We start from the raw sequence: 26760 nt of genomic DNA, 5'->3' as shown, positions 1-26760 counted from the left end.
TTGTTTGTCTTTTGGATGGTAGCCATCCTTACTGCTGTGAGATGATATCTCATTGTGGTTTTAATTTGCATTTCTCTGATGACAAGCGATGTGAAGCATCTTTTCATGTGTCTGTTGGCCATCTGAATTTCTTCTTTAGAGAACTGTCTATTCAGCTCCTCTGCCCATTTTTTAATTGGATTATTTGCTTTCTGTTTGTTGAGGTGTGTGAGCTCTTTATATATTTTGGATGTCAACCCTTTATCAGATCTGTCACTTATGAATATATTCTCCCACACTGTAGGATTTATAGTCATAGAATGGTGTCCTTTGCTGTACAGAAGCTTTTCAGCTTGATATAGTCCCATTTGTTCATTTTTGCATTTGTTTCCCTTGCCTGGGGAGATATGTTCAAGAAGAGGTCACTCATGTTTATGTCTAAGAGATTTTTGCCTATGTTTTTTTCTAAAGTCTTATGGTTTCGTGACTTACATTCAAGTCTTTGATCCATTTCAAATTTACTTTTGTATATGGGGTTAGACAGTGGTCCAGTTTCATTCTCTTACATGTAGCTGTCCAGTTTTGCCAGTACCATCTGTTGAAGAGACTGTCATTTCCCCATTGTATGTCCATGGCCACTTTATCAAATATTAGTTGACCATATATGTTTGGGTTAATGTTTGGAGTCTCTATTCTGTTCCATTGGTCTGTGGCTCTGTTCTTGTGCCAGTACCAAATTGTCTTAATTACTGTGGCTTTGTAGTAGAGATTGAAGTTGGGGAGTGAGATCCCCCCCCACTTTATTCTTCCTTCTCAGGACTGCTTTAGCTATTCGGGGTCTTTGGTGTTTCCATATGAATTTTTGAACTATTTGTTCCAGTTCATTGAAGAATGCTGTTGGTAGTTTGATAGGGATTGCATCAAATCTGCATATTGCTTTGGGCAGGATGGCCATTTTGACGATATTAATTCTTCCTAGCCAGGAGCATGGGGTGAGTTTCCATTTGTTAGTGACCTCTTTAATTTCTCTTAAGAGTGTCTTATAGTTTTCAGGGTATAGGTCTTTCACTTCCTTGGTTAGGTTTATTCCTAGGTATTTTATTCTTTTTGATGCTATTGTGAATGGAATTGTCTTCCTGATTTCTTTTTCTATTAGTTTATCGTTAGCGTATAGGAAAGCCATAGATTTCTGTGTGTTAATTTTGTTTCCTGCAACTTTGCTGAATTCCGATATTAGCTCTAGTAGTTTCGGAGTGGAGTCTTTAGGGTTTTTTATGTACAATATCATGTCATCTGCATGATGTAGAAGTTTAACTTCTTTGTTTATGTACAATATCATGTCATCTGCATGATGTAGAAGTTTAATTTCTTCTTTACCAATCTGGATTCCTTGTATTTCTTTGTTTTGTCTAATTGCTGTGGCTAGGACCTCCAGTACTATGTTGAATAACAGTGGGGATAGTGGGCATCCCTGTCTTGTTCCCAATCGCAGAGGAAAAGCTTTCAGCTTCTTGCTGTTCAGTATTATGTTGGCTGTGGTTTTATCATATATGGCCTTTATTATGTTGAGGTACTTGCCCTGTATACCCATTTTGTTGAGAGTTTTTATCATGAATGGATGTTGAATTTTATCGAATGCTTTTTCAGCATCTATGGAGATGATCATGTGGTTTTTGTCTTTCTTTTTGTTGATGTGGTGGATGATGTTGATGGATTTTCGAATGTTGTACCATCCTTGCATCCCTGGGATGAATCCCACTTGGTCATGGTGTATGATCCTTTTGATGTATTTTTGAATTCGGTTTGCTAATATTTTGTTGAGTATTTTTGCATCTACGTTCGTCAGGGATATTGGTCTGTAGTTTTCTTTTTTGGTGGGGTCTTTGCCTGGTTTTGGTATTAGGGTGATGTTGGCTTCATAGAATGAGTTTGGGAGTATTCCCTCCTCTTCTATTTTTTGGAAAACTTTAAGGAGAATGGGTATTATGTCTTCTCTGTATGACTGATAAAATTCTGAGGTAAATCCATCTGGCCTGGGGGTTTTGTTCTTTGGTAGTTTTTGATTACTGCTTTAATTTTGTTGCTGGTAATTGGTCTGTTTAGATTTTCTGTTTCTTCCTTGGTCAGTCTTGGAAGGTTGCATTTTTTTACACAGTTTTCCATTTCTTCTAGGTTATCCAGTTTGTTAGCATATAGATTTTAATATTATTCTCTAATAATTATTTTATTTCTGTTGTGTCCATCGTAATTTTTCCCTTCTCATTTCTGATTCTGCTTATGTGTGTAGATTCTCTTTTTCTCTTAATAAGTCTGGCTTGGGGTTTATATATTTTGTTTATTTTCCTAAAGAACCATCTCTTGGTTTCCTTGATTTTTTCTATTGTTTTATTGTTGTCAATTTTATTTATTTATTCTCTGATCTTTATTATGTCCCTCCTGTTGCTGAATTTGGGCCTCAGTTGTTCTTCCTTTTCCAGTTTCAATAATTGTGAATTTAGACTATTCATTTGGGATTGTTCTTCCTTCTTTAAACAGGCGTGGATTGCTATTTACGTTCCTCTTAGAATTGCCTTTGCTTCATCCCACAGAATTTTGGGCATTGTGCTGTTGTTTCCATTTGTCTCCATGTATTGTTTGATCTCTGTTTTAATTTGGTCATAGATCCATTGATTATTAAGGAGTATGTTGTTAAGCCTCCATGTGTTTGTGTGCCTTTTGGTTTTCTTTGTACAGTGTGTTTCTACTTTTATACCTTTGCGATCTTAGAATTTGGTTGGTGTGATTTCAGTCTTCTTGAATTTGCTGAGACTCTTTATGTGACCTAGTATCTGGTCTGTTGTGGAAAATGTTCCATGTGCACTTGAGAAGAATGTGTGTCCTGCTGCTTTTCGGTGTAAAGTTCTGCAGATGTCTGTTAGGTCCATCTGTTCTAGTGTGTTGTGCAGTGCCAGTGAGTTCCTTTCTTATTTTCTGTCTGGTGTATCTGTCCTTTGGAGTGAGTGGTGTGTTGAAGTCTCCTTAAATGAATGCATTGCATTCCGTTTCCTCTTTTAATTCTGTTAGTATTTGTTTCACATATGTAGGTGCTCCTCTGTTGGGTACATACTCATTTAGAATGTTATATCCTCTCATTGGAATGATCCCTTTATCATTATGGAACTTCCTTCTTTGTCTCTTGTGACTTTCTTTCTTTTGAAGTCTATTTTGTCTGATACCAGTACTGCAACACCTGCTTTTTTCTCCCTATCGTTTGCATGAAATATCTTTTTCCATCCGTTGACTTATAGTCTGTGTGTGTCTTTAGGTTTGAAGTGAGTCTCTTGTAGGCAGCATATAGATGGGTCTTGCTTTTTTATGCATTCTATCACTCTGTGTCTTATGATTGGTGCATTCAGTCCATTTACATTTAGGGTGTTTATCAATAGATATGTACTTACTGCCATAGCAGGCTTTGGATTCGTGGTTACCAAAGGTTCAAGGGTAGCTTCTTTACTATCTAACCATCTAACTTAACTCTCTTATTATGCTATTATAAAGACAGTCTGATGATTCTTTATTTCTTTCCCTTCTTATTCCTCCTGCATTCCTCACATGTTAGGTGTTTTATTCTGTACTCTTTTGTGTTTCGTTTCACTGCTTTTGTGGATAGTGGATTTTATTTTTTGCCTTTAGTTAGTATTTTGTTGGTCTTCTTTCTTTGCTGTGATTTTATTTTCTCTGGTGACATCTGTGTAGTCTTAGGAGTGCTCCCATCTAGACAGTCCCTCTAAAATACCCTGTAGAGGTGGTTTGTGGGAGGCAAATTCCCTCAACTTTTGCTGTCTGGAAATTATTTAATCCCTCCTTCATATTTAAATGATAATTGTGCTGAATATAGTATTCTTGGTTCGAGGCCCTTCTGTTTCATTGCATTAAATATATCATGCCATTCTCTTCTGGCCTGTAAGGTTTCTGTTGAGAAGTCTGATGATAGCCTGATGGGTTTTCCTTTATAGGTGATCTTTTTTACTCTCTCTGGCTGCCTTGAATTCTCTGTCCTTTTCTTTGATCTTTGCCACTTTAGGTATTATGTCTTGGTGTTGTCCTCCTTGGGTCCCTTGTGTTGTGAGATCTGTGGGCTTCCATGGTCTGAGAGACTATTTCCTTCCACAGCTTGGGGAAGTTTTCAGCAATTATTTCTTCAAAGACACTTTCTATCCCTCTTTCTTCAGAGACACTTTCTATCCCTCTTTCTCTCTGTTCTTCTTCTGGTACCCCTATAATGCGAATATTCTGTTTTTGGTTGGTCACACAGTTCTCTTAAGATTCTTTCATTCCTACACATCCTTTCATCTCTCTGTGCCTCAGCTTCTCTATATTCCTGTTCTCTGATTTCTATTCCATTAACAGTCTCTTGCACCTCGTCCAGTTTGCTCTTTAGACCTTCTAATTGCTATTTCATGTCTGTTATGTTCCTCCGGCCTTCATCCCTTAGCTCTTGCATATTTCTCTGCAGGTCCATCGGCCTGGTTATGACTTTTATTTTGAATTCTTTTTCAGGAAGATTGGTTTTATCTATTTCAGCAGGCCCTGTCTGTGGGGTTGTCTGAGTGATTTATGAATGAACTATATTCTTCTGCCTTTTCATGGCAGTACAAGTGGTCGCAGGCAGATGGCGCATGTGTCAGCTGGGAGAACAAAGTCCCTTCCTGTTTGCTGGTTGCCTTGCCCTTTTCTCCTGCCTGTCGGTTATCCGCACACAGGAAGCAGTCTCTGGGATAATCGACTGAGCTGCCATGGGCAGGGTGGCTCTCGGGATAGCCCAGGACACTACAGGGGGTCGCAGACACGCCGTCTGTGTTCTCCTGTGAGAGCGGCACCCCTTCGTGCCTTCCGCACCTTGCTCCGGCTTCCTCTCTCTGTTCTGGGCAGCTGCCTGCCGGTGGCAGCGTCTGCGTCAATCCCAGTTACCTACGTGCTGGAAAAAGACTCTGTGTGCTTGGTGTGCGGTACTGTTCTCCGGCTGCCCCACAGCTGTGGCTGGTCAGCCAGTTTGCTTGCAGCGCCAGCCTGGGTGAATGAATGGCCAGCTGCTTATTGCTGTGAGGCACTTCAGGGCTGCGTAACCCCCCAGGGGATTGGGGCGCCTGAAGTTCCTGAAGATTCCGAGCCTGCTGGGCTAAGTGTGCCGGGATGATTTTGTCCAGCTGTTAAACCCTTGTCCCTTTAAGACATTAAAAAATTGCCCGCTTTTCTTTTGTCCCAGGGGAGCTGGCTGTGGGGACCCTCTCGCAGTCTCTGTCTCGGATTTTACTCCTCCTTTTCTCTAATATCTGTACACCATGCAATGTGTGTCTGTGCTCCTGGTGCAGATCATTAAGGCTGGTTATTTGGCAGTCTTGTGCTTCCACTCCATCCCCCTCTGATTCTCTTCCTCCTGCCAGTGAGTTGGGGTCTGGGGAGTGCTCGGATCACGGCTTTGTATCTTACCCTTTCCGTGAGATGCTGAGTTCTTGCAGATGTAGATGTAGTCCGGCTGTTGTACTGTATGTTCTGGTCTCTCTTTTAGGAGTAGTTGTATTTGTTGTATTTTCAAAAATACATGTGGTTTTGGGAGGAGATTTCCCCCATCCTACTCACGCTGCTATCTTGATCCCCTCCCCCACCAGGTTTTCTTATTTATTTATTACTTTTATTTAGTGGGCACAGAGTTTCTGTTTGGGATGATGAAAAAGTCATGGAAACAATAACTGCTACCCACGCATTCTTAGTTTTGCTTGACCTATTTCCATGAGAGGATTTGGAGCGATTCAGAAACTGTGCTGCTGCCTCCATCTTTCTGAAGACCTGCCCAGTTTTTTGACATAATTATTTAAAATTTGGACAGTGGCGATGGCTTCACGATCCTGTGAATTTACTTAATGCCACTATTGTACACTTAAAAATGGTTAAAATGGTAAATTTTGTGTTATGTCGGTTTTGCCATGTTAAAAACAAAATGAAAGAACAACATAACTCAGAATTAGATGATAGACCTCAGAACTGCATTGAAATATTTTTCTAATTCTCAGAAATGAAGCCTGAATTAAAAATAATGCAAGAGTGAATGAACATAGTGGATAATACCTGAGAGACACAAACAAGAAGGGGAGGAAATGTTTAAAAATGAAAAAGAAGTTGAAAAGAATTTTAGGGAGATGTCAGTCTAAAAGGATAGGCAAAAAAAGGACAGTTTTGAAAAGAGTACTGCAAATACACCAGAGAATTTCTTATACCATAAAGTGACATTTCAAATCAGTGGGACAATAAGTTAATCAATACGTTGTGATACACAAATGTCGGGGTATAAATAGTTTCTCAGGAAGGATCTGCAGTGTGACAAAAGTAGCTGTCTTTAAGGAGGCAGGGAAAGAGGGGGCTGGGGGACTCGGGGAAGGGGGAAATTTCCATTGCTTCCCTTTGGTAACTTTCTAATGCTCTCTCACATGAATGAATCTATTACCTCTCAAGTCTGATCCCTGAGTTCAAACCCCACCCAGCTCCTTCCATCACCAGCTCAAACTTGGGCAAATTTCCCGCACTCTCTAGGCTTATCTCCTTATCTGTGAAACGGGGTGAATAACTTAGCCTGGTGTTGCCTGACACAGCATAAACTCTCAATAAATGTATTTTACTAGTGGAGACAACCCAAATGTCCATCAGCAGATGAATGGATAAACAAAACTCGTAGAGCCACACCATAGGATATTATACAGTCATAAAAAGGAATGAAATGCTGACATGTGGTACAACATGGATGAATTTTGAAAACATTCGGCTAAAGGAAAGAAGCCAGACTCAGAAGTCACATACTGTATTGTAGGACCTAAACATTCAGTGAAGACAGCAGGTTAGCCTGAGCACAGCTATCTTAAGAAGCCCAGAGGCCATTTTCTGAATATGTTCAGAAAGCCCTTGAAAAACAAGGTGAAAAACAAGTTAATCATGAACACCAGGTGGTGGCCAGCTGCGGCCTTCAGACAGCTAACCTTGGTCAGTTAGTCATACATACCAAGCTTATCTTGCTGAAACACTGTATGGCTGAGGGTGTTCTTATCTCGTGAAACCCCCAGGATGTGGCGCCAACCGAAGATTTATGTGTCCTTGGAAAAAAAACCCCTGTTACGTGCTTGTAGAACAATACTGTCTTTTTAGAAAATGCTATAAAAACCTCCGGCTTTGACTGCTCGGGGTCCTTGTTGAGACCCGCTGCGTCGGGCTAACACTTGGACCCCAGCTAGCTGGTTCCTGAATAAATTCCTCTTGCTTGTTGCATCAAGAGATGCCTTTCGTGAGTGATTTGGGGCGGCGTCCTCCTCTGGGAGAATCCAACATTTGGGGGTTCGTCCAGGATTGTGCACTCACCCCGCTTCACTCCTGAAGTTGCTCTTGGAGGAAAAGGTAAGGTTAGTGGCGCCTTGAGTTGTCTGTGTTCTGTTTTCTGTTTTTCAGTGAGACTGGTCAGAATTCTGAAAGGGTACCCTCTGTCTGGCAGTCGTCCCGATCCCATAAAGGGGTCGAGACTGCGGTCGGTAGACGTACTTGGAGTGCCGCAGGCTGCAATCCTGGGGGACGCCTCTGGGAGATTGGAGGGCCAGGGACGCCTGGTAGCCTCTCATCTGTTTTTCCGGCAAAGTGAACCTGATGAGATAGGGTTGATTTTTGGGCGCCAGGAGTATCAACCCTCCGATTCATTTCGGTTTCTGATTGAAAATCTGAGAAAAACGAAAAGCGGCCGCTGTGTGTCTAATTTGTGTGTGTCTTTGTTTTTTGTGTCTTTTACGTGCCTAATTATTGTTGTACTGACAATGGGACAGACAGTGATGACCCCCCTTAGCCTGACGTTAGATCATTGGACGGAAGTCAGAGCGAGGGCGCATAACTTGTCAGTAGAAGTAAAAAAGGGACCATGGCAGACTTTCTGTACCTCCGAATGGCCCACCTTCAATGTTGGGTGGCCCTCGGAGGGGACTTTTGATCTCCCCACTTTATTAGCAGTAAAAGCCGTTGTCTTCCAGGATTCGCCTCAAGGACATCCGGATCAGCAACCCTACATTGTAGTCTGGCAAGAGTTGGTGGAAAACCCACCACCCTGGGTAAAGCCCTGGGTGCAAAAGAAAAAGGGCCCTCGAGTTCTAGCTGCCCAAACCAAACTTCAGGGCAAGGAAAAAGAAACTACTACCAGAGTTCACCCTGACACTCAAGATTTGCTTATGGTTGATGATCCCCCTCCTTATCCCCCTGCTCCCCCTGCCCCTACAGCACCCCCGGCCCTGGCGCCGCCACCCCCGGCCCCCCCAGCACTGCCGGCACTGCCACCCCCGGCACCCTCAGTCCCTGATGCCGAGGCAGTGGGGGTGGCTCCGGGGCCTGCCCAGGGAACTCGGCGCCGCCGAGGGGCCACCTTGGACCCATCGGGTATTTTTCCTCTCCGGTCCTATGGAGTTCCCATCATCGGGGAAGAGGGAGAACCCCCTTTCCAACCTCTGCAATATTGGCCATTTTCCTCTGCTGACTTATATAATTGGAAAGCTAATCACCCTCCCTTTTCAGAGGAACCACAAAGACTAACTGGGCTAATAGAGTCCTTAATGTTTTCTCACCAGCCCACTTGAGATGATTGTCAGCAGCTTTTGCAAGTGCTCTTCACCACGGAAGAAAGAGAGAGGATCCTCCTGGAGGCACGAAAGAACGTGCTGGGACCGATGGACGACCATCGTAACTCCCTCATGACATAGAGAGGGGTTTTCCGTTGACCAGACCCAACTGGGACTTTAATTCTCCAGAAGGTAGGGAGCGACTAACCATCTATCACCAGGCTTTAGTGGTGGGTCTCCGTGGGGCCGCCAGACACCCCACCAATTTGGCCAAGGTAAGAGAGGTCAGTCAGGGAGCCACCGAGGCACCCGCAGTGTTCTTAGAACGCCTGATGGAAGCCTTCAGGCGGTACACTCCTTTTGATCCAACTTCTGAGGAGCATAGTGCTTCAGTGGCCCTTGCTTTTATCGGGCAGTCAGCACCCGACATAAGAAAGAAGCTTCAGAGGCTAGAAGGTTTACAAGATTTGTCGTTGAAAGATTTGATAAAAGAGGCTGAGAAAGTTTATCACAAGAGGGAGACTGAGGAAGAGAAAGAGTTAAGGAAAGAGAAGGAAAGAGAAAGTAAAGAAGAAAAAAGAGATAGAAGGCATGAGAAGAATTTAGCAAAGATCTTGGCCGCAGTAGTAGAAGGTAAGGGACAGTCGCCCTCCAGTGGCAGAACTAGCAAGGCAGGGCACCTGGGCAACCGGACCCCTTTAGAGAAAGACCTATGTGCATACTGCAAAGAAAAGGGGCATTGGGTGAAAAAGTGCCCTAAGAAGCCACCGTGGGGACCTCTGAAGAAGGTGTTGTCTCTGCTGGAGGAAGAAGATTAGGGAGGACGGGGCTCGGAGCCCCTCCCCGAGCCTGGGGTAACCCTGAAGGTGGAGGGGCAACCCGTTGAGTTTCTGGTGGACACCGGTGCTCAACATTCTGTACTGACTCAAGCTAGGGGCCCCCTCTCTGGCAAAAAGTCTTGGGTGCTCGGGGCTACAGGTCAGAAACAATATGCATGGACTACCCAAAGAACGGTAGACTTAGGAGTGGGACGAGTAAACCACTCATTCCTTGTCATACCAGAATGCCCCACACCCCTATTAGGAAGAGACATCTTGACCAAAGTCGGGGCCCAAATATCCTTTCAGGCTGAAGACACTCGAGTGACTAATCGGGAGAAAAAACCTTTGGGCCTAAGTATCCTGACCATTAGATTAGAAGACGAGTACCGTCTTTTTAAGGAACCAGAACCCTCCCGAGTTAGTCAGGGTGGCTCAACCAGTTTCCAAGGACCTGGGCAGAGACGGCGGGTATGGGGCTTGCTGTGAACCAGCCCCCGGTGGTCATAGAATTAAAAGCCTCAGCCCTACCAGTGACTGTGAGACAATATCCAATGAGGAAAGAAGCCAAAGATGGAATTAGACCCCATATCCAGCGGTTCATAGAGCAGGGGATATTAGTAAAATGTAAATCCCCATGGAACACTCCCTTACTGCCTGTAAAGAAAGCGGGAACAGGAGATTATCGACCAGTGCAAGATTTAAGAGAAGTTAATAAAAGGGTACAGGACATTCATCCCACTGTGCCGAACCCTTATAACCTGCTAAGCTCCCTGGCCCCAGAAAACACCTGGTATACAGTCTTAGATTTAAAAGACGCCTTCTTTTGTTTCGCCTGCACCAGAGTAGCCAACCGCTGTTTGCTTTTGAATGGAAAGACCCCTCCACAGGAACTACTGGACAATTGACCTGGACTCGCTTGCCACAAGGATTCAAGAATTCACCTACCCTCTTCGATGAGGCTTTACATCAGGACTTGGCCTTTTACCGAGCCTCCAACCCACAGGTAACTTTGTTACAATATGTTGATGACTTACTGATAGCAGCCCCTACTCAGGAAGCCTGCCAAGAGGCCACTGGAGCCCTTTTGACTGAACTTGCTAAATTGGGGTATAGGGCATCTGCCAAGAAGGCACAGATTTGTCAACAACAAGTGACTTATTTGGGATATTCCCTGAGAGAGGGGAAAAGGTGGCTAACTGAAGCCCGAAAGCAGACTGTGATGCAGATCCCGGTTCCCACTACTCCACGCCAGGTTCATGAGTTTCTGGGGACGGCAGGGTTTTGTAGATTGTGGATACCCGGATATGCCACCTTAGCCGCCCCTCTGTATCCCCTAACCAAAGGGGTGGTCCTGTTTGTATGGGGACCTGAACAACAACAGGCCTTTGATGATATTAAGAAAACCCTCTTGTCGGCACCTGCTCTGGCATTGCCAGATGTGACTAAGCCATTTGTCCTCTTTGTGGATGAACAGAGCGGAGTGGCTCGGGGAGTGTTGACCCAGCAATGGGGACCTTGGAAGAGACCAGTCGCTTACTTGTCAAAGAAATTAGACCCAGTGAGTAGTGGATGGCCTGCCTGCTTGAGAGTAGTGGCGGCTGTGGCCCTCTTAGTTAAAGATTCTGATAAACTAACTCTGGGACAGAAGCTTGTTGTAGTTGCTCCACATGCGCTGAAAAGTGTAATTCGGCAACCACCCGAAAGATGGATGTCAAACGCCAGAATGACTCACTACCAAACCTTGCTCCTAAATCGCGATCGTGTGGAATTTGCCCTGCCCACCATCCTAAACCCGGCTACTCTGCTCCCCGATCCGGGGAAAGAAGTACTCCATACCTGCCAGGAAATCCTGGCTGAGGAGACAGGGACCCGCCGGGACTTAGGAGATCAGCCCCTGGAAGGACCAGGACTCCTGACTTGGTACACAGATGGGAGCAGTTACATCATAGAAGGTAAGAGGATGGCGGGAGCTGCAGTAGTGGATGATGACTGGATCGTGTGGGCCAGCGGACTCCCAACGGGCACTTCTGCACAGGGAGCGGAACTCGTTGCCTTGACTCAGGCTCTAAGGATGGCAGAAGGTAAGAGACTTAACGTCTACACTGACAGCTGATACGCTTTTGCCACCACTCATATACACGGGGCTATTTATAGACAGAGAGGGCTGTTAACTTCTGCCAGGAAAGATGTTAAAAACAAACAGGAAATTTTAGATTTATTAGACGCCATCCATAGGCCTAAAGAAGTAGCGATAATACATTGCCCTGGACATCAGAAAGATGACTCTCCAATAGCTCAAGGAAACCGGAGGGCAGACCAAGCCGCAAAACAAGCAGCTCAGGGAATGAACATTTTACCCCTCCAGGTGCACCCGGAAGCAATATGTATCAAGAGCTTCCAGTATACACCTGAGGATCTCGCTCGGATGGACAAACTGGGGTTCCAAAAATCTTCACCCCTCGGAACATATAAGTCAGGAAATGGGAAAAACATTCTGCCCCAGAAAGAGGCAGGAGAATATTTGAGGCAATTACATCAATTGACACATTTAGGAGCCAAGAACCTAAAAGCCCTGGTTCGACACTCCCCTTATCATATCATTGGTTTAGAAAAAATGGCAGACGAGGTAGTGAAAAATTGTGTTCCTTGCCAACTAGTAAATGTGAATAGACATCAAATGATACGCGGAAAAAGGCTTCGCGGAGATCGGCCGGGAGCTTACTGAGAAGTTGACTTCACTGAAATTAAGCCTGCTAAATATGGACATAAGTACCTTTTAGTTTTTTTAGATACTTTTTCAGGATGGACAGAGGCTTTCCCCACCAAGACCGAGACAGCCCAGACGGTATCCAAAAAGATACTTGAAGAAATTTTTCCGAGGTTCGGAATCCCCAAGGTAATCGGTTCCGATAATGGACCTGCTTTCGTTGCCCAGGTAAGTCAGGGATTGGCCAAGATCCTGGGGACAGATTGGAAATTGCATTGTGCATACAGGCCCCAGAGCTCAGGACAGGTAGAAAAGATGAATAGAACTCTAAAAGAGACCTTGACTAAATTGTCCATAGAGACTGGTTTGTGTGATTGGTTGGTTCTCCTTCCCTTTGCTTTATTTCGAGTCCGAAACACTCCCGGCCGCTTTGGCTGGTTGGTTCTCCTTCCCTTTGCTTTATTTCGAGTCCGAAACACTCCCGGCCGCTTTGGGCTAACACCCTTTGAGATAATGTTTAGAGCCCCGGCTCCGCTTGAGTCGGCTCACCTCCACGCATCCCCCGAATGTGTAACTAATAAGTTTCTGCTTGAAAGGTTACGGGCCCTAGAAGTTGTACAGAGAGAAGTGTGGGCCACCATCCAGGAAGCCTATCGGCCAGAAGACCTGTCAGTGCCTCATCAGTTCCAGGTGGGAGACCCCGTTTACATAAGATGACACCGAACAGGAAACCTTGAGCCTCGGTGGAAAGGACCCTTCATCGTCCTCTTGACCACTCCCACAGCCGTGAAAGTAGATGGCATCTCCTCCTGGGTACACGCTTCACATCTGAAGAAAGCGCCCCAGTCAGACTCGGATTGGCGAGTAACTCGGACTGATAACCCTCTTAAGCTTCGCTTGTGTAAGAAGAATTATGTTATTAGTGACTCTAATGCTCCTACTAACCCCAACCCACCAGAACACTAACCCTCATGAGCCTAGGTTACTGACATGGCAGGTCTACTCCCAGTCAGGAGAGGCAGTGTGGTCTATTTCTAAGGCCACCCCCTTAAGACCTGGTGGCTGTCCCTGCACCCTGATGTTTGCACCCTAGTTGCCGGGTTAGATACCTGGGACATACCTAATATACCTGGAAACAGGCCCACCTAGCTCTCAATCACCCCCTAGTGAGCGGCTGGTGGCCCGCTGGTTTTGGATGCAGTACACCTGAAGCTCAAAATAAGACAAAAACCACTGCCTTTTATGTCTGTCCCCGCGACAGACGAACCTATCAACAAGCTCAGCAATGCGGGGGCCCACAGTCCTTTTATTGTGATTCTTGGGGATGTGAAACTATAGGAGACGTTTATTAGAATCCTGTATCCAGCTGGGACCTCCTAAGGTAGTCCGGAATCATACATCCCCTAACTGTGAACAGACAGGGCTATGCAACCCTTTAAATATCACGTTCAGTGATAAAGGACGTCAGTATGATGGGTGGGTCCTGGGACGTCAGTGGGGACTTAGATATTACAGATCTGGAGATGACAAAGGCCTCATATTTACTGTTAGGCTCAAGATTGAGACCCTACCAGCTGCCCCAGTAGGACCTAATGCTATCTTAAAAGATCAGCTGCGTGTTCCCGTGCCTCCAAAGAAACTTCCCACCCCGGCCCTGAAACAGACTCTAGCCCCAACAGTAGACCCCACCGCCACTCCTGTCACCCCCACCCTTGGCCAGATAACCCCCTTTCCTGGCACCGGACAACGCCTCCTCAACCTTCTTGACGGGGCTTTCCGGGTTTTAAACACTACCAGTCCTAAAACCACTGAATCCTGTTGGCTATGCTTTTCCTCTGGGCCCCCATACTATGAATGATTGGGTTTGACATGAAGTGTTGACAATACAACCAGCCATGAAATCTGTAGCTGGGGCAGCCATAAGAAGCTGACTCTGACTGAAATAACGGGAAGAGGGAAATGTCTAGGTACAGTTCCCCCCACCCACGAACATTTATGTAATGAGACCATACCCATAGCCTTCCCCGGTAAAAACAGGTATTTAATCCCTCCTCCCGAGGGATGGTGGTCTTGTAATACTGGACTAACCCCATGTGTCTCCACTTCCGCCTTCAACTCCTCCCATGACTTCTGCATTATGGTCCAACTAGTACCTAGACTGATGTACCATGATGATTCATCATTCATAACAGAATTTGAGTCCAACCAGACGTTTAGAAGAAAGCCAGTCTCGCTAACCCTGGCCGTGTTGCTGGGAGTAGGAGTTGCAGCTAGAGTAGGAACAGGGACAGCCGCCATTATTCAAAGAAACCAACACTATGAGAGACTAAGGGCAGCTATTGATGAAGATTTGAAAACTATAGAACAATCCATTACTAAACTTGAAGAGTTCCTAACCTCTCTTTCTGAAGTAGTGCTACAGAATAGGCGAGGACTAGATCTACTGTTCCTAAAAGAGAGAGGATTGTGTGCAGCCCTAAAAGAAGAATGGTGCTTCTATGCAGACCATTCCGGAATAGTAAGAGACTCGATGTCTAAACTCAGAGAAAGACTAGATCAAAGGAAGAGAGAACGGGAGGCTAGCCAAAGTCTATTTGAATCTTGGTTTACTCGATCCCCATGGCTTACAACCCTGATATCCACCCTAACAGGACCCCTGCTTATTCTTGTATTGCTTCTCACTTTTAGTCCCTGTGTTTTAAACTGGCTAATATCCTTTGTTAGAGAAAGAGTGAGTGCCGTTCAGGTACTAATGCTGAGGCAGCAGTATCACCCTCTTACGCAGCAAGAAGAAACGAACATTCCATGATTGGAATGATCAAAGAGAAAGTGGGGAAATGTAGGACCTAAACATTCAGTGAAGACAGCAGGTTAGCCTGAGCACAGCTATCTTAAGAAGCCCAGAGGCCATTTTCTGAATATGTTCAGAAAGCCCTTGAAAAACAAGGTGAAAAACAAGTTAATCATGAACACCAGGTGGTGGCCAGCTGCGGCCTTCAGACAGCTAACCTTGGTCAGTTAGTCATACATACCAAGCTTATCTTGCTGAAACACTGTATAGCTGAGGGTGTTCTTATCTCGTGAAACCCCCGGGATGTGGCGCCAACCAAAGATTTATGTGTCCTTGGGAAAAAAAACCCTGTTACATGCTTGTAGAACAATACTGTCTTTTTAGAAAATGCTATAAAAACCTCCGGCTTTGACTGCTCGGGGTCCTTGTTGAGACCCGCTGCGTCGGGCTAACACTTGGACCCCAGCTAGCTGGTTCCTGAATAAATTCCTCTTGCTTGTTGCATCAAGAGACGCCTTTCGTGAGTGATTTGGGGCAGCGTCCTCCTCTGGGAGAATCCAACAGTATCACTTCACATATATATGAAATGTCCGGACAAGCAAACCCATAGAGAGGAAAAACAGATGAGGGGCTGCCAGGGTGTGCAGAGAGCAGGGAATGAAGAGTGCCTGCTAATGTTCAAGGGGGGTTCTTTGGGGAATGAGTAAAATGCTATGGGTAAGATAATGATGATGGTTGCACAACCTTGTGAATGAACTAAATGCCCCTGATTTTAGTTTCTAAAGGTGAATTTTATGGTGCGTGAATTATATCTCTATAGGAATAGGTTTTAAGATGTAAATTACCGATTTTCCGAAGGGGCTGATCTGCTGCTCAGCCTTCGCCCTCTCCCTACTCCATTCCTTTTCCTTTCTAGTCCCGTCCCCTCCCTGTGGGTGCCCCAACAGGCCTTCTAAGGAGCGCCTCTGGACCATCCTGAGGCTTCAGCCTCCAGTTGTTCGCAGGGCAAGCCAGCTCGCACACACTGCCAGAAGGAAACAGATGCTTCCAGGGAGATATGTCTTGTGAGCTTAGGTTGTTAGTGATGTTCAGAGCAGGCTGCATGAGCCAGGGTTGATGGAGGAGGACCGGTCCTGTCAAGTCAACATTTAGGCCCATCCCAAAGTTTCATCTGGTCCACCATGAAGCTCTGGGTGCCATGCTCTGAAAGCCAGGTTGGCCACCTAACGCCTGAAATACCAAGGACTTCGGAGGCATATAGTCCTCAAAGTGAGGCCTTGCCCCACCCCCATGCAATGTGACCTCAGTCCATTGCTGAACCTCACTAGTGAAGTGGCACAGTGATACAGACAGTAGTGTGGTCTCGGTCCTGGTGCGCAGGTGTTGAGTAAATGGTGATTTAAATCCCAGGTCCTGCTCTGGGTGGGCCTCCTGCTGCAGCAGTTCGCTGGGCTCAGCCCGTTTTCAGCTGCCGCCAGGATAGCTCTTGGCCCCTGCCAAGATTCTTCCTGTTATTTGTACTCGCCACCCCCAGCCATAATCATACATGGATTAGGCAGCCCAAAGTTTTGGAGTTGTGTCCTGAATCCCTTCTTTCCTAAAATCCCTGGTGGCCATGCGACACGATGTCAGCCCTCATGAGAGACTCTTCACATTTCTCCTGGTCAACCTAGACACATCTCCTGCCACCTTCAACTATTCAAAGGTCAACCCTGATCTTTAGCCCTGACATGTTTCCTACATCTGCCATTTCCCGCACTCTGGCACCTTGTTATAAACCTGTAACCTCTCTCCCCCTTTGGCCTTCCTGACCCTGGGCCAAGTTCCTTCCTCTCTCCCCAGTTCTTATGTCCCTTTTCCCTGACCCTGCCATCCACATTCCAGTTCTTTCTTTCTCATACAGCCTTTGATCCCCCCACTCCCATCAAATAAAAACCACAGTTAAAAGCATTTCAAAACTCAGGTCTTCTTTATTACTCATCTATTAATTCTATTATGTTAATTGTTTTATTGTTTTAAAATCTATCAGAATAAATAGAGGAACTTATATCACATGGAGAAACTTATATCTATCTAGCTAAGTGTGGAAATTTATGTCTATCTATGTGTGGAAACTTACATCTATCTATCTACGTTTGGAAACTTGTTTCTATCTCTCTATGTGTGGAAACATATCTATCTTTCTACAGCTGGTAACCAAAGTGGCACCACCAGTCCTGTCAGCTCTTACATTACGTAGCCGTGTAGTCAGGAATTTCCATTTCCTTTACACTCTTAATAAAAAACTATACTTTTTCTTTTTTTGGCAGCATTCTCATGCTCTTGTTGAGCCCACCTCTTCATAGCCTCCCGCTCTGACCTCTGCTCTTCTGTGATGGACTTTGACATTACTGGCCCAGAAATATCAGGTTTCCTCCATGGACGGGGTTGGAAGCAGAATGCTTGCGGTGGAAGCTGGGTTTGAGGCTTGGGTGGAGGCTGGCACTGGGTCACAGCTGTGGGAATGGGCTCCTGCTGAAGAGATGGGCAAGATGATGTTCTGTATGGTACAGGTCTAGAAGCAGCGGACTGGGTGACCCTGGGCTGGATAGAGTTGGTCAGGTATAGTTGGGCTGAGTTGGTCTGGATTGGACACAGAGATGAGCAGGCAGGATGTGTCAAAGATGCACGTGCTTGCCGGGATAAACCGACTGCAGTAGGTTGAGCTATGTCAGTAGATCCAAGCCGGTAGAGGAAGCCAGAGCTGGCCGGCGTGAGGCCAGAGATTGTCGCCTCCTAGAAACTCGATGAATTGGAGGCCTCTCCTCAGTCAGAAAAGGCAAAGGCACCAACTTGAACTTGCCAGGACGTGGCTGTTGGTCCTGGGATGGAGATGGACCCTCTTTTTCGACACTGCCCTCTGGTTTCTGGGCTTTGACATGAGTTTTCTCAGGACCTTTAGCTTCACGTGTAGTATTCAGACGTGGTTTGGTGGCCGGGAATGGCTGGGGGTGTTTGGGGCTCCTGTAATTTTCTGAGACCCAGGAAGAAGAGAATCCAGGTCTCCTATCAATCTTCTTCCCCACTGTATGAAAACCCTGCACAGACTCCAGCATGTGCGTGCCTAGGCCACTTTGAGGTTTTTCAAAGTTCTCCTGGCTGAGTTAAGGTTCGTTTTTCTTCCGCTTCATCCTGGGAATGGTTGGCTTTTCTTCTGCCTTGACTCTGCTCCCGGACTGCAGCTTTATTGGAGTTGCTTTGTCTGGTTCTTTCGATCTGTTCCTGTTCTTGATTCCTGGTTTTGCCCGTCCTGCTCGATGCATCTTTTGGAGATTGGTGGTTAGACCACTTGGATGTGGTCACAGGAGCCTTGTCACGATCTGCCACACCACGAATACTCTTGTGTCCCCCTAAGAGACCCTCCATGTCCTGTGGCTGTATTTTGGCCTTGGGAGCAGCACTGAGAGGCTCAGAGGCCTTATATTTATTCTTCCTGGCTTCACCAGAGGACCTCTTGGTACATGACTTTTCCCACAGCTGGTTTAAGTTGATGGCTCTGGTATCTTTGGCTTTGTCCACCTCGGGACCTTTGGACTGATCAAGGTCTTTCAAGGAGCTGCAGAGCTGAGGGAGGTGACTGTCCCCCACCAAGGCAGCAATGTTTGCACAACCGCTGCTTGATTCAGTCTCACGTCCAAGTGTCCCTTGGTCCTCAGGGCTCAGGGTGTTCTTTCCCAGGTCAGTGTTTTCAGTACCAGGCTGCTTCTCTTGGCCAAGGGGATCAATGCAGGCCTGGAGCTGGTGAATATCAGGGATTTGTAAAGAGAGGAGTGCATCATCTTGTTTTTCTATTGGTATCATTGAAATGCCCCCAACCTCAGGTGGTGGGTTACCCTCAAGTGTCCGGATATTTCTGCTGCTGCAGGTCTTGGGGTCTTCTGGAGTTTGTGGCCGAGAAAATGACTGTCTTGGAGGCTGCAAACCCAGGGAAGTCTCCGACACCAGGGAAGTCTCCATCACTACAAAGGAACAAAGAAGAAGTCAGTCTTTGGTAAGTGAGGTGCTTCTAGACACCACACAGCAATCATGCACTGTTCAACACGGACAAGACTTTCTCCTAGTGCTTAAGAATCATGGGCAGCACCCTGTGCAAAGAGATAGAGGAGGCAACTGTTCCGGCTCTTACTGGGGAATCACTTGATGTCACTGTTGCTTGGTTTCCTTTGTACTTCGTAGGGTTTTTGTAAGTCAAATAAAATTAGAAATGATTTTTAAAATATGAACTGTTTCACAAGGCCTAGGAGTTTTATATGGAGTCTTCAATCCTCTCTGCTTTCCTGAGAAGTTAAGAACACCTCACCCCATAGACTACGAGTGAGAATAGAGCTCTTCCTGGTGCAATAGATAAGCAAGGATAGATTCATAGACTGCTTGCTTTGGAAAAGATGCCGGAACACAAGTTCTTAAATCCTGGTGTCAGTTAAGGATGTGAGGGAAAGTTAAACTGGTACTAGCAGAATAAGTGAAATGCCTTCCAAAAATCATGAATAAATGAGGAAAACAAAGTTCCTTCCAGTGTGGGAGACTACAGGGGGACTGATCGGCTGGGGCCGAGAAAAGCATTGTATCCCTTGGTACGCTCTTGGGTTTTATGTGCATGTACCATAGATGGCATTCCAGTGTCCTGCCTTCCCACCTCTATTAGGTCTGAAAATGAACACTGAGTGAGGGTGGTGGTTATTAAAGTCTCAGGACTAAAACTCTTCCTATGTGTGGACTTCCTCCTTACCAGCTGCAGATTTGACCTTTCTTTTGAATGCTGACCTTTTTCCTCTCCCTACTTGTTGTTTGCACTCACCTTGAAAATGCGGTTGTATGATGGGTGGAGCAGACGCAGAGTAGTCAATTCCAGATGTGGAGATTGGTGGCAGGGTGTCTGCAGGCTGAATCTCCTTTAGCACCATCACCATTCCTGGTTGAGGGGCAGAGGCCCTACTTCTTATATATGACACAGAGCAATTAGATTTCAGGCAGGGGCCCACTTCTCTAGATAGCAGAGGCCCCAGTGTGCCTTAATAATAACATACCTGGTTCCCTTGCTGGTAAAGAAGTGACAGGCTGCTATGTCCCTGATTTGGAATCTGAGATGGTGTTCCCTGAACAAGGCTAGCAGAAAGTGAACGACACAGAGGGACCATGTTGTTGGCATCTGAAGCCTTATCATATTGGGCCTCCATAGACATGGCTGTGTTCTGGTCAGTGACAGTCTCAATGAAGTCTCCAAGGGAAGAGGACTTCTTTTCAGTGCTTCCTGTGATGTCCCACTTAAAACCACATGTGTAGGAAGCAGCTGAAGTGGAGAGCTGGCTCTGGCCAGTAACTCCAGACAATACAGCTGTGCTAGAATGTTGGTAAAGGTTCGCACTACCCATGAGTGGCTGGAAAGAGGTGCCAGAGGCTGATGGCAGCAGCCACGTTGAACTGGCGTTGGGAGCAGAGACCCTGGGGAAGTTGCAGACACTTCCTGTTAAGAAGCCACGTGGCTCACCACAGGAAGGGGGAGCTACAGAGAATTTGGAGTTCTCAGTAAAAATGGATTTTGGAAATTTTCTGTAGTGAAAAAAAACTGTGAGGCTGAAAATTCTCTGTCGGAGGAGTCACGTTACCTTAAGGTTGCTGCTCTCAGGAGGACTGTAATACCAACTCACTGGAGATAGCAAGAACCAGTCCGTTTCTGATGGCTCTCGGTGCCAGAGCAGTCTGTATCCTTTGGTGCTCACTGCCCGTGCTTCCCCCCAGGAGAGGGGTTCCTAATGGTTCTCTAGGCTAGAAGCAAACTTCTTCCTGCCCTTCTTCCCTGCAAGCCTGCGTTAGTGTCTTGTCCTGTGCTATTTCCTAAAATTGAACCATTTTAGAGCTGGGAGGTCCCTCAAGAACTTGTAACACTCTTGTTTTACAAGTGTGGAAACTGAAGCTTAGAGAGGTCAGATGGGCTTGTTCAAGTTCTCCCGTTCTGGTAGTGGCATTACCAGGTTGTGGGACCCTAAGTATCCTGACCTCCTTGCCAGGACTCTGCTCTGAGCATGACACTGCCAGAAACCAGGAGAAATGGAACTTATCATGTGGACTTTTTTTTTTTTGGAAAATAGCACAGCTGCTCCCATAGTAAACCTCAGTGTCTCTTTTTTTGTTTGTTTTTATTTTTATTATTATTTTTTTCCCACAGGGCATCTCTCATATTTATTGATCAAATCGCTGTTAACAACAATAAAATTCTGTATAGGGGACTCAATGCACAATCATTAATCAACCCCAAGCCTAATTCTCAACAGTCTCCAATCTTCCGAAGCATAACGAACAAGTTCTTGCATGGTGAACAAGTTCTTACATAGTGCATAAGTTCTTACATGGTGAACAGTGCAAAGGCAGTCATATCACAGAAACTTTCGGTTTTGATCATACATCATGAACTATCAACAATCAAGTCAGATATGATTATTTGTTTAATTTTTATACTTGATTTATATGTGAATCCCACTCAGTGTCTCATTTTGCCTGTGCAGTTCACATGCTCTTACCCAGAGTTCATGTATAGCTTAGCCCAGTTGGTAAATTGAAGGGTCCATTCTTACCGTCTTCAAGCCAGGTTTCTGATCCTCCCTCAAAATGCCTACCTGAGAGTGAGTTTCTCAAAAAGTGCTTTTTGAGAGAAAAAAGTTACTTTTTTTCTCTGTGAGCTTCAGGTTATTCATCTATAAAGTGGTTATAATAGTAACAATAATGACCCTAATAATTCATACATGGATAACAGTGATATGTTACATATGATTTATAGAGAGGAAAATACAGGTTCTGGAAAGATAATGAGAAAAATTATGACAAACATATCACAAAACTAAAAAGAAATATAGAGATACTATTGAAACCTGGGGTATGTATGGAACAGGCATTAAAGCATAAGTTGACTAACAAATGAAGTTCTGTATCATATGTGCAATACCATGAAAGTGAATATTGCCTCCTGTATGTTAGTGAGCACTAGTAACCAAAAAACACAGCCCACAGTAGAAGGTGATTTTGAATGGATTCCTAGACAGTACATTCAGACAGAGAAGATAATGTCAGTAAAAGGTTACACAAACAGCAGCAAAAGGCAATAAATGTGCAAGTACAGGGAGCTACAGTTTTTGTAGACAAATATTTCAGTAAAACCCGGTACAAAGCAGAGAGCAAGATACTAAGTATAAAGGAATTCCATTATTGCGCCCTTTCATAGCTGTCTGAATGTTAGCCAGCACGGAACAGATGTCAAGCCTGGTTGAAATATATGTATTCCAAATAATATAATCAGATAAGAGAAAAGAACCCTTAACAAGTATCAGGAAGGTTTTAATATTTAGCTTAAAACCTAGATCACAATCATCTTGAACATTCAGGAAAGTGTCATCCTCAAAGCCCAGAAAAACCAAAAGGCTAGAATTAAATTTAACTTTTTTTTAATGTACGAAAACCCAAAGGACTCCACAAAATTTTATTAAATAAATGTGGAACTCAAGATGTGGGGCTTGATTTCTCCTTCTTAGATTAGCTAACATCTAAAAGCAGATTATGGCTGTTTATTAGTGTGCCCTCTGTATTAGGAAGAAAATAACTAAAGATGAAGAGCAGTCTTGACTTGGAACTTACTTATGAGACAAGAGGTTAGTCCTGATTCAAGTTAGAAGATACCATCTTTTTAAAAGACTTAAATTTATTTTGAATAGACAAAACATCTGCGTAGTTTAAAAATCAGAATGACGTATAAAATAGTGAAAATTTTGTTTCCTTCACTCTCCTAGATAACCACTTTGGTTAGTTTTTGTTCGTAGAAAGCACGATTTCTAAAACATACTTCTTCGGTGTTTACTTTCAAAGCTGTAAGGTGCCGTCTGTGGTTCAGAGAGGCAGTGGGAAAGCACAAACAGTTGTGTGTGACTTCTGATAAGCTCCTGTTTTCTGATATGTGATACCCTATCTGGCCTGGCTTTCCTTCTGAGTCTATTCATGGAAGCATTTGCTTAGATCAGCTTGTTCTGCCCTGCTCTGAGCAGATTCCACTCTGTGTGCTTCTGCTTTAATTTAAAATCTTTGAATGCTTCAACATGCGTCTCAAACTGCTCCTTTTTCTTGAGAGCTGCTCCATGCTTGCCTTCATTCCTGTATTTCCTCCACCCTCTTGGTTCCTGTGGGCCTGTGCTGATGAAAACAATCTTCAACTTCCTTCCTTTTGAATAGCCCAGTACTCTGTATCCTCTGTCCCTACTTTCTCTTTTCACCTGGTTTAGATAGGACACTTGAAAATGTGTGGATATTCCTTTTTGAACATCATTAAATACATAGTAAATTTGAAACACTAGAGGATGGAGGCCAGTGCAGATGATACATCTCAGTATGTACTGCCAGTTTTCTACACCACGTTGTTTTCTTTGTTTCTGTGGAAACCCTTTCAAGAGGCCTCTGATTTCATTTACTACCTGGGTGCCCTTTAAGATGCAGTATTGGAAAAGAAAAGGACCAGAGAGAACCAGTCTGGCCTCCTAATGGAACAGATGAGCAAAAACCAGATTTTTTGGAGAGTCAGTGACTTGTCCAAAGTCACACAGCCAGTGAATGTCAAAGTCAAAACTGAAATTAGATCTCCAGATTTCTAGTTGAACACTTTCTCCCATTATTTCATGCTGTTTTAAACCTGCTTCAAATTTAGGGGCAAAGAAATCTAATGAAAATCCTTCAGAAGTTTCTTTCCTTACCTGACATGGTCAGAGAAGAAGAGGAAACATCAACTGTCGATACAAGAGATGAGGAGAAGAAGCTAGAGGATGTCTGAGTGGCTGAAGCCGAAGAGCACATGTGTTCAGTATTAAGATCACTGGTCACTGGTCACTTGCGATGCTCCGAGTCTGTTTACAGACAACTCCGTGGAAACCCAAACCCCAAGATTCTACAGGTGGTGATAGGTTGGTGGGAGAAGGATGTCACAAGCAGGCAGTTTAAAGGTACGAGGTGGCCAATAGGGAGGTCAGCTTCCCAACAACAAGACAGGATTGGGTGGAGGCAGTAGTAGGTGAGCTAGAACACCACCTAAATGGCTGAGCTCTGTGAAGGTGGAATCCTACGGGACAGGTGTGATTGCCTCACGTTCCCCCAGGATCTTCTGTTAGGGAAATCATCTCAACATTTCTTAAAGATGTTCATTAATATAAAAAACTATTACTTAATTATAATATATTTTATAACATGTCCCACCCATTTAAATTATATGTACTGTTGACTAATATCCTTAGGAAGGAGCAACATTTAGGTTGAACAGTTACATTTGTTCTGAACTTCTATCAGTTGGTCTGTTTAATGAACTTGTCCCTTTTTTAGGAGCACAGGAAGGGATTAAGGATCTCTTTTTGTAACTTGGTTCAAGAATTGGATGAATTTGTTGAGTGCACCTTGTGGGGGAAGATGTGGTCCAAGGATCTTTCCATTTGGTTTCCTCTCCTTGAATCCTGTCTTCCTTGCTCTAGGCTGGGCGAAGCCAGGTCGCACTTGCATCTCTCTTCTGCCTTCCTTATTCTCTTCCTTACAGGCATTGTGTGTGGGACAAGGCTGTATCTGGCGTTCTTCCGCTCATGGATGTTACTTTCTGTCAACTTCCAGCAGCAGGGGTGCTCTTTCTCAGTGCCTGATGCTTCGCAAAATGAACTCTGCCCATTAGATACAAACGCCAGACAGCTAGAAGACACCACTGTTTGCAGACCTTTCCTCCTCCAGCCTTTGGTTGCAATTCTTTTCCCCATAATTTGTTACCTCTGGCTCCTTGGGCTGCACAGGCATCCTGCCATCCCACTCTCTTATACACGAGAGGCCTTGCTGCTATTTTCCCTTTTCCTTCTCACATAGAGTACCCAGTGTGGCAGTTAGAGTAGCCTCCTCCCGCCTTGCAAACAGGCACTGTAGAATCTGGGATCCCTGGGATTCTCTGCCTGCCATGCTTGGGCGCACTGCAGGCAAGCTGAGGAGGAGAATAGTTCAAGAAAGAAGAGGCCCTTCCTGGAGAACAAGGAACACGCAAGGTGAACAGATACAGGAAAAGAGATTCGTGTGGATTTTTCACTTCCTGTGAGAAGCGAGTTGACACATTTTTGGCCTCATATTAACAGAAGAGACAGTGCAATGTATATTACATACATTTTAGGTAATCCGATAGTACAGCAATTAACCATGAATTCTGTACACTAAAGAGAATAATCTTAAACATTTTCCCTCTTTGATGTCAGAGCACCTCATTTACTCACTCACTGGCAGGTGTGTACACTATGGGTGGTTTATATGCTCTGGTTTTGTCTACATGGTTTCTCCTTGTCCCATTTTTAAGGAACCCAACATTGTATGGCATAGTGCATGTTTTCCTCCTGATGGTTGTTTACTGTGATGCACCATGCACTAACCTGACTTGATGGATTTAGTGGGGAGATTTCAAAGGAGTCTGTGAAAAGGTCATTTTGGTGAGTCACACTGTGCACGCAAACGTAAGGACAGATGCCTGCAGTCAGTGGCTGGATTGCTTCTGTTCTTGCTTCCCTGTTTAGTAGAGCTCACTAAGGGCTCCGGGACTGTGATAAAGTGAGCTAGGGCTGAGTTGCCTGTGATCTGTATATGTGGTATAAGCTGGTTTGGTGGAGGAAATCTATGGATCTATTCCTTGGTGGTACATTTTTAGAGGTGCCTAGATTGATCTATCTGGGGACTTTTCCAGTGTGATGAGCAGGAGGTATGTGATATGAGATGCCATGCTTCCCCGGGTGAAATAGAGAGGGACTGCTCTTTAAGACGGGCCTGTCAGTGTTGGGGACACCCCTTACTTACCAAAATGAGGTCCCCCACAACTCCTCAGGCTATGCTATTTTGACACAGAAAATAGGAGTAATAAGAGCAAAGGTTGAATGATAAAACCCACCAGTACAACCAAACTTCTCACCAAAAAAATGTGTGTTGTTTCCAGGAATCGCCAAGGGCATCCTTTTGCTTTCTAACCGGTCTCATTTGAGAAATTGGCCTCCGTCTATTCCAATGATTAATTTTGAGGCTTTGCTTTTATGTTCAGTGAACTCTTCTTCCTTGAGACCTTGCTTTCCTCCATGTCACACCCCACCAAGTCCCCTTCATTTTATATCCTGAGTATCTTTTGAACCTGTTCTCTCTCCTCCATCAGCATCCTAATACAGAACTTTCCTGATCTATTGCTTTTAGGTCCTAATTAGTGTATATATTTTATCGATTCTTTTTTCCTCCCAGTCCATTCTTCACATAAGACATCTTTTTAATAGGCAACTTGGAAAGTTCTCAAAAATACTGCACAAAAACATTGCTTTAAGAATAAAAACAAACTCTCCTCCATGGCCTTTAAGACTCTGTGGGGTCTAGAACCCCTTCCTTTCCCCAGCCCCATCTTGTGTCACTTTTGCCCTCACTGAATTAACCTTAGTTAATCCTACCAAAGGCAGCTGTATATAAATGCTACCGAAGGCAGCTCCAAGTACTACCTTTTACTATCACTCCTAGCCTTGTTAAGTGATGTTCACGGCCCGTTTTCTATCAGGCTTTCTTTAAAAACACGAACTTGAAGTTCACTAGTGGTTGCATTTGATGGCATAGGTTGTATTGAGACTAAAAATAAAGTGTAAAGTGAAAGAATTAAACTGTGTCAGTCAACATGTGTGTATTAGTGACACCTTAGAGCTCACGATTGGGCTAGATTTTATTGGGGACGCAGGAGTTCTGGCCACCTGTGGTCTTAGATGTGTCTTATTTGTCGAGCCCTTTGCACTGTTCTGCTGC

The 26760-nt window shown here is 44.8% G+C and overlaps 1 long non-coding RNA gene and 1 pseudogene across 3 annotated transcripts in view; one reads left to right on the top strand and one right to left on the bottom strand.

Annotated features, from left to right (window-relative positions):
* The window catches only part of LOC140847011 (uncharacterized), a 31771-nt gene extending 12196 nt beyond the window's left edge, over positions 1-19575 (top strand). The window contains exons 3-5 of one of the 3 annotated variants that reach the window (XR_012126581.1): positions 8604-8786; positions 10257-13023; positions 18818-19575. This is a non-coding gene — a long non-coding RNA (uncharacterized lncRNA). Of the gene's footprint in view, positions 1-8015; positions 8158-8603; positions 8787-10256; positions 15422-18817 lie in introns of those variants that run through there. The other 2 variants (XR_012126580.1, XR_012126579.1) reach the window with 2 other exon arrangements.
* Positions 16888-26068, bottom strand: LOC108401514 (uncharacterized protein C2orf78-like; annotated as a pseudogene).
* Positions 26069-26760: the final 692 nt, after the last annotated feature.

This window comes from Manis javanica, chromosome 17 (genome assembly GCF_040802235.1).
Source record: "Manis javanica isolate MJ-LG chromosome 17, MJ_LKY, whole genome shotgun sequence".
NCBI classification, from domain to species: Eukaryota; Metazoa; Chordata; class Mammalia; order Pholidota; family Manidae; genus Manis; species Manis javanica.
This window is presented reverse-complemented; position numbering and strand designations above follow the sequence as displayed.